Here is a 9,289-nt window from a genome sequence, read left to right on the forward strand (position 1 = left end):
TTCATTGTGGCATCTTTATCTATAGTTTTTTTTTTATTTTATTTTTAAATCTTTTGTACTTTTGTCTTTTTTTTATTATTATTATTCTACAGAATCTCCTAATGCAAAAACCACAGAAATAAACCCAGGAAGCACTCCAGATACATCCACAGTAGCATAAGAACTGTTCCTCCCCCCCAATCCCCTTATAATTGGTTATGATGTTCAATATAAGGGATAAATGAGTGTCCCTCTCCTGCTTGTTCACAGTATGCCACAAAACCCTGAAAGGGTTAATTGGCATTTTAAGAAAAGGTAATTGTAAAGCATATCTGCTGGGGTTATCCCCCGAATTGGGGGGGTGGTGCATAGGTCTCCCACCCACTGGAGCATCTCACATCTTGAAGAGCATGCTGAAGACAAAAGCAGTACTACTGCTGTTTCTTGATTTTCACTTTCAGCTCTAACTGCTAACCCCCAATGTGCTCTTTTGAGTTTACTGTATCAAGCTAGTACTTACAGCAGAGTATATGTACTGTGCCTTGACTGTAAAATTATACTGACATTGTAAGCATAAATAAAAATGTGTGTGCTTAAATCATACATGATTTCCTGCTGAATTTATTGGTTGCAGAAGAACAACACACCGACTGCAGTGGGTGCGCTAAAAAAACTGGATGGAAACTGGCTACAATTTTGTATTTTCTTAAGTAAGCCAAACATTTCATTGAGTAAAGTACGTAACCTGGCACATATAAGAAATGTTGTTCTAAGTGAAAAGGGAAGCTGAATCTGAGCGAGGTCATATGTGGTCATTTTCTTACTGTATCAAACCCTTTACCAGTTGTTTGTAGACACTCATAACATCTTTATCCTCTGAAAGTATATACATTCCACATTCACTCTTGTCAGCTGGACATTTTTTGTGATGTTCTTCTAATGCACTCCAATAAGCAAGTAAAGAAGAGCAGACTATACAAACATTCAAGAGCTAAGGCCAATTTTGGGGTTTTATTCAAGTAATATTTTTCTGGGCATGAGTTGATTCCTATATTACTCCTCTTTGGAGCTTGGCTTTCAGCATTCAGTTTGCAGATGGTAGAGTTCCCTTGCATATTTTTTAAATAACGTCATTCATCACAGCATACAAAAATGGGTGCTTTGCTACTTTAGCCCTAAATTCATAAGCCTGTACTACTAGCAAACTCTCTCCTCTGATCCCACTTAGATTATACCTACACCACACAAACTGTAGAAAAGTTTACTGAGAGAAGAATGAGATCTTATACATTTTACAGTCACATCAAGGATAAAAATTCACCACCTTGAAGAAAATATCACAGCTAGCCATAAAAAAGGTACTGCTCATTCCACAACATCATATGAACACAAAGGAAAAAGCAAAGGCATCCACCACCTTTTAAGTTAGATAGCAAGACCAGAAAAAGCAATTAAGGTCCTTAAAAGGCATTAGAAGTTTACTATATGCAGCTGAAAGTTCTAAGTGCTTTCATATTTGCTACTTAGTGAATTTTCTGTCTGTACAGGTTTGGGAGCAAAATACCTCTCCCAAGTAAGAGGCTGAGCCTAGCAACTCTCAGACAGCACCAGCATTTTCTTTATCCCCTAAAGGTTAGTGACATGATTAAGGTCTCCCTACTTTTTTCTTTTTTTTTTTTCCAGAATATTTGTCTCTCTTTTACCAGTCTGTCATCAGTATTTAAGACTAAGTTTCCCATACTGTAATTTTGGGATGTTCAGATACAAATTTGCTTCCTGAATCTCCAGTGCATATTTATCCCTATCTCTCTCTCTCTCTCTCTCTCTAATGGGGTCTTCACTTAAATGAGTCCCAGCAAAATTCTTGCCATTGTTGAGCACGTCTCCTAGATCCTTTCCTCTTTGCTTTCTGCATTCCCACTTCTTCGTGAAGATGCTTAATGCAGCATAATTGAAACAATTTTATTGTCTCCAGCCATCCATTGTACTGTTTCAGTGGCAGAAAATACAGGTCAATTTGACAACTTAATGTGACTTTAGTGGTCATTTGAACTCCTTTAAGCCACTGGGTGCTAAAATTACTTGTCATCTTCCTTCACCTGCAAGCTGAATATAACTGGTCCACAAGAAAAGGAGGCGAAATATTTTCCACTGAAAATATTTGTAGAAAGACATAATTGCAAGTTTTACTAATTGATAGGGCATGGACTCTTCCTACAACAATTCTGAACCACTCGAGAGCAATACTCAGTACGCATACCTGGGGCTTTGCTGATGTCTTCAAACTTAAGATTTTCTTCTTCCCACTGGGCTGGATCGTTAAACACAAGATGGGTTACACAGCCATTTCAACTTTTCCTTTCCTATAGATTATTTTTTGTAATCTAATTTATCTATTAATTGGATGCCTAGTGTTCAACAAAGGCAGTTCAGGTTGACATTCGAGCTCTGTACTTTGTATAACTCCGGTAATCACAGATATTCACAGCTAAGGTTTGAGCAACTACTCAAAGGAAGACAAAGCATTTCTTCACACCACTTCCCACTAAAAAGAAAAAAAAATATGCATGAGTTTTTTCTATTTTGTTTTGTGTACTGTTTTAGGACCTAAATATTTCTGTATATCACCTACACACTGAAAAAACATGGGTTTTGATATTCCAAGATCTCTCCAGCTTCCTTCTTCAACTGTCACAAACAAGATAACATGCAAGCTTAAAAATTATACAATGGGCTTGATCCTATTCCCCTTGACATCAGTGACATTCCAATGAAATCAGATAGACCCCACCATAGTTTTACTTCATATGTATCTTTTAGGTTATACGTTACCCTATGTACATTATATTATACGTTCTTGTAACATCAGTAATGGTTTCCACTGGCTGTACAGCCACAGCTACCAGAGAGGCACTGTGGTTGCCTCCTGTCAGATGGTCATCATCACAAGTTTCAGATAAACCACTAGGAGCTTTATGGACTTTCAGAACAAATGCAAATGATGCCCCTGTCTGGACAATTGTCTTCTGCATTGATCTATGTAGAACTACCACGAGTAATTCCTCAGCATAGTGTGAGCCATCATTCTGGTCTGTCCTGTTGCCCCCTTTCTCCTTGATATCATGCACTTTAATTCCTATTCATTCATTAAAACCACTTAAATTGGCTGTGCTGAATTAACACAGGTTTCTGTGTCCACTCTAGGGTGGAGTCACTTTTCAAGTCAAATGAACTTGCTAATTTTAATGGGATCCACACAACAAAACACCTCATTTTGGAAATTACCAAGTTTTGGATCTTTAAATATAAATTTCGAGGACAGTTTGTAACATTATAATCTTATTATAGTGATAATACCTTCGTTGTTCATTTTTTCTGTTGTGGTTTGTTTGTTTTAAGAAAATGTGATTAGCACACTCTACTAATAGTGGCACCTATTTTTCCTTACAAACCCATCATAACTACCATTCAGTAAAAAAACAAATAAAACACTGTATTGTCAGAAAATGTAAGCTAGTAACTCTTCCTAAAAATATATATATATATATATATATATATATATATATATATGCATCTAAATTTGTCTGTTAGCCTGGTTTCCTACAGATCTGTGTCCTTTAGCCCTTGCTCCTCATTTCTATCCTCACCATACGCTCTATACAGGAAGCATGAGGAAATACTGCAGCCCACCAGCTGTTCCCAAAGCCAGAGTAGAGGGGCCGAGTCCTGTCTGCCTTTCCCTCAGTGGGGGCACTAATTTGGATTTCTCTCCTCCTCAGATTTTCACGAAACTTAGAAGAACTTAATTATCACTGACATTTCTGCCCTTCTGTCAAATTCAGTTGAAAAAAGCAACAGTACTAGAAGAGGACTGACAGGTAGAGAAAACGAGCATGCAAGCCTCAGTTCTGTAGGTACATAGCCTAAAGAATAATATATTAAAAAAAAAAACCCACAAAGTCCAAAGCCTTGCATTAGCAATACTGCTAGTTGAATGATCTGAGTTAATGCTTCATTTGTATACGAGTGTGTATTTAAAGATAATTAATATTAGCTGTGACTTTTGAGACTGGTATCAACACAGTCTCCCTTTGTAGTGCCTACAGTTTTGTAAATGCAAATAATTTTGAGTTCAGTTTTGCATTTTTAATTATTAGCAGGCAGAGTTCCTTTGGTATTTAACTGCCTCACCATGACTCAGGGTAGGCATATGCATTCATGGCATTAATTGTGACTAGGATTTTCAGGTGCAAAATATCAAAGTAGATTTTAAAAAAATTAACCCACACGGTGAACCTGAAGAATAATACTTGAGATGCATGGACTTGGGTTTTTTGTTGTTGTTCCTGGTTTTTTTTTTTCTTGTTTTGTTTTTTTTTTTAAAGCTCTGGCCATATTATGTGAGTTGAACTATGGTAGCATATGTAATATTAATATGAACTCAGGCTGCTGTGAACATTGCTGTATAGTATGAGTGGGGGAGACATACTGCAATATCAGGAAAAAAACCAAAACATTATTTCGAGATAGGCATGCCAAAAGCAGTTCTCTGGAACAGAAGGTGGCCTAATTATTAAAAGAAATGGCTTCCATCTCTGTGATGGTCTGACTGTTTGTGGATAAAATCCTACAACTGTGAAGGGCCTCGTGCACTGCAAAAAAAAAAAAAAGGAAAGAAAAGAAAAAGAAAAAAATCAAAGTGTTCAGCAGCCATACATCAGAGAGACTATACAAGAAGGGTATCGTATTTTTAGAGACCTCAGAATTCTTGAGCAAAGAAGTAGTTAGTACCAGGTCTACATCAAAAGAAAACAACATTCGGTGTCATCGCTGGCCTCCTCTGTGATGTTTTGCCCCCAGCTTCATAATATTCAAAAAGTCATGGTTAAAAAAGACAGACTGTCTCTTTAAAATTAGATCATCCCTTTTATTAATATGCAGAATGAGTTGTCAATTGACCAAGCAACAAATGTACATCCTCATACCCTCATTTTCACTTCTATCTATGAATATTTTAAAACCCTAATGTGTGCTTGGCCATTTGGGTTTTAAGCAAAGACTTATCACAGTGTAAAACCCCTCATTTTTATCCCTTAGCTGAGGGCTTCTTTTTCCCTTTTCCAGGGTGTCATTAAAAATCTGATGCCAAGAGCTGGGACTTGGCAGGGTTTGCGATATAATTTGCAATCTGCAGTGTTTGCTGGCTAGCCCCCACCTGCCCCCCTCTTTTTTTTTTTTTAAACCAGCCTGCCTGCTAGAGTCAATAGGGGGCATCCCTCATCTGTCTAAAAGAAAAATAGCAGCATACTAATTAGAATTCTATTTGCCAGAAGCCTCGGAGTTGCTGTGCTTATAGATTTCAAGCTTCTTTTGTTTGAATTAAATTGCCAACTTTTCCCCCCCTTCCTTCTTTGCACTAGGCATGAGAGAGCGGGTGCCTTATTTGATTGAAAGAGGGGAAGGGGGATGGGGAGGAGGAAAGCCTTAGCTATGGAAATGCTGAGGAAATGTCAGGGTTGTGTTTAAAAATGCCTGGTATGCTTTTCAGTGCCTGACTCCTGTCTTTCTAGCAGGGTTGTTGAGGGGAGGAAAGGGGGCCTGGCACTGAGCGCAGGCTCTCTGCCCCTTCTCCCTGACACCGAAATTCTGGGGGAGAGCTGACATGCCTTTCCCCAGCTCAAAGCCAGATGGTTCAAGCTTGGATAAAACCTTGGGATGAGATCACAAAGCTTGTTCATAACAGAACACACAACATCTCTGTTTTTCTGTTAATACCTCCTTTTGTGCGTATTGTGTGGGGTGAGGGAGGGGCCAGTGCATATGTCATAAATCCAAAGGAAAATGTCATATTTAACATTAATTTGTTTTCATAACCCTGAAAAAGAATTCAGTCAGGCTTTCCCTATTAAAATCTCATAATTAACTGTCTAGAAGTTTTATTACAAATAATTTTTTAAGTTCATGAGTAACTGAGCAAAATACACCCTCAAAAGTTTCTTGCTACCATTAAGCAAATAATTTTGTTGTTGTTCATTTAAATTTTGTTCATTTAAATTAAATTTTAAAAGACTACATGGCAATCTTCAAGCATGGCCACATTTATGCAACTTCTTAAGTTTAGGTGACTAAATAACATAAAGGCTGAGCTCACTTTCCATCACCACAAATTATGCCCGTGCACAATACGCCCATTGACAGTCAAGTCTCATGCACTGATTCACAACCAGGCATAAGCAAATCATGGGGAAAGAATAAAGAATTTGATGATCTTCATATTCCTTATAACTATGGAACGCTTGCAAAGGAATCAGATTATTTTTTTTAAATGCATTAATCAGTCAAATTCACTTGACATTTTCATGGATTTGCTTTCTCCTTAGAAATTCTTTACAGAGTTCACCTAGCTATGATTGGCGCTCTGGGATGACAGTGCCTCTGCTCCCTCCCCAGAAAAGCTAATACTCCTTATTTGACTTCTGCCATAAATGTTACCATGCAGCGTGTTTAACATTTTTGTATGCATCAGCTTAAAGCTTGCTTTGCTTACTGTTAGCTCAGCACATTGCGATTTTGTTTCATAAACGCCCATGAAAGGGCAAGATTTTTGGACATGAGTACAAACGTGGGAAAAGGAAATTAAGACTAATTCCCTGTTTGCCACGTTTGCCTGATAGTACTTAAAAAATGAGTAATTTATAAAGCCCATTCTGCTCCCGACAAAATGTGACCCCTCAAATTTGGCATATAACACAGAGCCATGCCAGAATGTTTGACAAATATAGTTTCAATTTTTTTTCTTTAAACTGTGAAGCCTTAAAAAATTAATTATGTTCTATTTTAAGGAATTCCAGGCTCACATCTGAAATATCAGTCCTCTCCTTTTAAAAAAAATCATCCATACGTTATCATAGTATATTTGATTTTGGCTTAGTAGATGCTGTGATTACTCTTCCGCAGTCCTTCAAAATAAATTTCCTGAAAATACAGAGCTAAAGTACCAGCTAACCACTGCATTTTTATGTGTTCATTAAAGATAAGATCTTGAAGGAAAGAGGAAAAATACGGACATTAGTAACTCTTACATACACTCCTTGGTGCTATTATATTTTAATTAGCACAGTTTGCAGGCTGTAACCTTTCCTAGGCCTACATGATGCATGAATATTTTATTTGCATTACTATAAAGTAAAAATAATTTGATTATCATTTGCACTATTTATCATTACATGTTTCAAGACATGCACATAGGCTCTGTTTATAGTGGATTTTAGCATTCTTAAATAGCATAGAGTGCTGACAAGCAAAGTATTGATGTTTACAGTATCATGCAAACCCTGAAGCCAACCATGTTCACATCTCTTTGAATTACTTTTGCAATTCGAAGCCTCCAAGAATCTGGTCCTCCTTTATCTCTTCTTGTTATAAAAAGTGGCAGGAGGCAGAGTGGCAGAATGACCCACAAGATGGCACCTGTCACCAGGGGGATTTCTTCTGCCTTCTGCAGGCCAAATTTTGTTTGAACTCACTATGGCCTCTGTCATATCCTCATTTTCCCTTCCACACTTGCCTCTCCTTCTTAATCCCCTCTGTGCAGGCTCAGGTTCTGTTTACCCAGCTTCCGAAACCTTTTTCTGCAAAAAGCCAAAAGTAAAACCTCCTTGAAAGAGGGGTTCAGGATTAAGAAGCAGACCCTGTGCAGGAGGAAGCCAGCTACACCACCTGCTGCCTTGAACTGGCTTTGCTTAAAGGCAGTTTTTCCTATACACAATTACCAGGCTCATTCTTATAGATGTGCATCTGAAATACATGATTACTTTAGGTCTCAAAGGTGAGGGAGTTGATTAGCTCTCTAATGAAGCCTTTTGTTATTACTTACAAAGTGTATCACATAGACAGAATGTACCGTAAGAAAGCTTTCTTACACTGGGCTAGATATATTTTAAGCATGACCTACTAAGATCATCCACAGCAGTGAGGTAGAACAATCTCTATAAATACAGAATCACTGGAATTTTTAAAAAACTGATTAAAATCAGGCAGAAAATCACAAACTACTGTAAGTCCATTAGGCCTAATGCCCCAAAGATGAAACTGATTATTCATCTGCTACATGAGGCGTTTCGTACTTTGTAGGAAACAGTCCAGGGGAACATTCACTCCTTGCCTAACGGAGCTGCGAACAGGTCTATGAAGTCGTTGATAATCATCCCTATCTCTGACAACACAAAGGGCCAAATCCAAACACTGTTGCAGAGAAACAAACTACAGAAAAGCCTAGAAAAGCTGCAAGACATTCCATCATTTAATTCCATTAGCTGCAATGGAGAATTTCTGCTTCAGACATACAGGATTCAGTGGATTCCATGTGGACCCACATGAAGCCTGGCAAACCAGGCAGCCCTTCTCCTGCAGCATGCACCAGTTCCAGGCGTCGCTGCTACTCTTCCTTCACATTTAGCTTTGTGGAATTCCATGCCCTCAGGCTTTCCTGCAGGTTCTTGCACCTGACCACAATACCACACAGTTTGTTTCTTCCATTAATTTCTTCATGGGCTGGAAAGGGAAAGCATCTTACACCTTGCTCCTGACAGTCACCTTTCTTCATTGTGTCAGCTTCAAATACGTGCTCTTTAAAGCATAAACAAGATCTTTCAGCAGACACCAATAAGAGCAGAAAGGGAAAGTGCTTCTAAGAAATTTTCATTTTTCCTAATGAAAGATGGCACAAACCTCAAATCTTACTTATCAAAACTTAATTAAGAATCATAGTTTGGCTAAATTTAGTTTAAAAAAAATCTTGCCTACATATTATGTTATACACCAAGACAAAATGACTAAAAACAATGCAGGTATGTATAGACAGAAACTTGAGAAGTTAAAAACAGTTATTACTACTGTGAAAGCTTTAAAACATTAATATCACCACACTGATTAAGAATATTCCTTTCAACAACTGCCTACAGTTAATACAAACAGCAGACCGCATGGCTGTATCCCATATAAGATGATTTTAGTACAAACATACAGAAGTAATTCAGATCTTTCACGCAACACAATCAGGCCATAAACATACACTTTGCAGAAACCCTCTAAAGTGGGCTTATGAATCATGCCAATTTGTCTTGAGCTTTGGGAGGGGAGATTTTTTTTTTTACGCTTTTGATTTTTCATTTTGAAATGACTTACTTCAGTTTTTTCTGTTAGATTATGAAATCAAGCAAGACCAGCCCCAAATGAACCATTTTGATCAATCTGAAAGGCAGTTTTTTGAGAATTTCCCTCTGCCAAGAATTTGAAAATGTCACATTTC

This window comes from Tetrao urogallus, assembly GCF_951394365.1.
Source record: "Tetrao urogallus genome assembly, chromosome: 11".
In the NCBI taxonomy this organism is placed as follows: Eukaryota; Metazoa; Chordata; class Aves; order Galliformes; family Phasianidae; genus Tetrao; species Tetrao urogallus.